Genomic DNA, 2,401 nt, shown 5'->3' on the forward strand with positions numbered 1-2,401 from the left:
AAGAGAAATCAAGTAAGCTTGCCCATTTACAATAGCCACCAAAACAATAAAATACTTAGGAATTGAGTTAACCAAGGATGTGAAAAATCTCTATAATGAGAACTACAAACCACTGCTGAGAGAAATTAAAGACACAAGAATATGGAAAGATATCCCATGCTCTTAGATTGGAAGAATCAACATTGTGAAAATGTCCATACTACCCAAAGTGATATACAAATTCAATGCAATTCCTATCAGAATTCCAATGACATTTTTCTCAGAAATGGGAAAGACTATCCAGACATTTATATGGAATAACAAAAGACCACACATAACCAAAGCAATTCTTAGCCAAAAAAAAAATAAATAAATCTGGAGAAATAACACTACCTGACTTTAAACTATACTACAAAGCTATGATAACCAAAACAGCATGGTACTGGCATAAAAACAGACACACTGATCATTGGAATAGAATAGAGAATCTAGAAATCAACCCACACACCTACAGCCATCTGATCTTTGACAAAGGCACCACGCCAATACACTGGGGAAGAGACTGCCTCTTCAGCAAATGGTACTGGGATAACTGGATATCCATATGCAGGAGCATGAAACTTGAACCATACGATTTTGAGAATGAATTAGTCTAGGATTCTCCTGTGATTGTTTTACCCCTCTAATAACTACCAAATTTATATCTTGAATTTACATATCTTAATTTCTATATAACACCTGAAATAAGCATCTTGGAGAAATTGCAGAAAAAACTATCAATCAGTACACTCAGCTCTGAAAACAGCCCAGTACTGAAAAAGTTCTTAGGCAAAGGAAATACTCAGTTTTAGTTTGTTTATTTTCCCTTTCATTTTGTGTCCTCACAACATTCACTGTAGGCCCAGACTTTTCTCATGGGGTAAATGGAATTAATTTTCTACCTCTTATAATGCTATCCATTAGAAAGTGTGTAGACCAGACAGGAGAAGGCATTGATCAAAATCTTGACTCTTCTACTTTCTAGGTTTGTGATTTGAGAGAATCTTTTTACATATACCTGGGCCTTAGTATTTCATTTGGAAAATAATAATAATTATAGTCATCCCTTCTGCCTCTTAGGGTTCTTCTGAGAATCAAGTAAGAGGCTATATCTGGAACTTCTTTTTAAATTACAAAGAGTTATAAAAACTTAGGAATTTTTTGTATCAATATAAGACCCAGTCTTTGCAACCACTACCCCACACTCTGTCCATGGAGGTAGTTACACTGTGGGCTTAAGGAAAGCACTAGCAAGAGAGGCAGCATAATGTCAGTGCTCACCCTGAGTTTATAGCCATCAGTGAGAGATCAGAGTGCCTATAGTTTACCCATGCTTTAGAACATCAGGATGTGCTTTCAATAATATGAAGTGTATTTGGGGGGAAAATTTGTAACTATCCATAAGACCAAAAAGTCCTATTTTCTCTAAAGAATGTCTTTGGGCCACAAAACAGAGAGGAGCTCCCCCCCCTTTGTGTATTTAGTTATTTATTTCGTTACTTAAACAGGTATCTAGTATGCACCTCCTTCACACTCTTCTCCACTTTAAAAAAAAAATCATTTCAGAGAGGTAAGAAATAACCAGATTATCAGTGAATGGCGTGTCACTTGGTTTTATGTAAAAAAATTGATGAATNTGAATTTCTATAGTTAGGGGTTGGTTTTCTGAAAACCAAGTCAGTAGCTCCCTACTGGTGGCCAACAGAAAACAAATTCCCTTGGCCACCTTCAAAGTAGAGACTCAGACAGAAATATGATCTTGTCAGTATGTTGGGGAATTAAGTACTTGAAGAAAGGTTCTGCTCTTTTCCTCTTTTCATTAAATGTGAAACGGTGACAACAGGAGTGGTTCCTTAAACCCAGAGATGGAAGCTTTATGTTGAGTATGACAGAAGCACCTGCCAGCCTAGGTCTCTAGATAATCCCAGAGAGTGGAGCTGTCTTTCTGCCATAGATTTTCTACCCAGCTTCGGACAGTTACTTACCAAGCCCAAGTCCCCACCTGTATTTCATCAACCTCTACAACATTCCCATCATAAATCATTTACTCTATAAATGTGCCCAGGATCACTATCAAGTTCACTTGTATATATTCCTTACAGCACTCATACTCTTTCCCTTGGAAATTGGAATGACATAGACCCACTTTCCTGTTATTTTCAATTTTTCAAATATCACTGACAGTGGTCAGCAATCTCACTGTAAGGTAGTGGCACCAGGCTGTAATAAAACTGAAATTGCTCACAGAGAAATTTTAGAAGACAAAGACAAAAGAATGACTTCTTGTGGATTCTGAGAAAAATTCAGATTTTTATTTTTTTTTAATCAGTTTCCAAGAAGATAATACTATATTGCTGGAACTAAATTGAGTCACAGTAAATAC

The sequence above is a fragment of the Galeopterus variegatus genome, unplaced genomic scaffold (assembly GCF_000696425.1).
Source record: "Galeopterus variegatus unplaced genomic scaffold, G_variegatus-3.0.2 Scaffold4403, whole genome shotgun sequence".
In the NCBI taxonomy this organism is placed as follows: domain Eukaryota; kingdom Metazoa; phylum Chordata; class Mammalia; order Dermoptera; family Cynocephalidae; genus Galeopterus; species Galeopterus variegatus.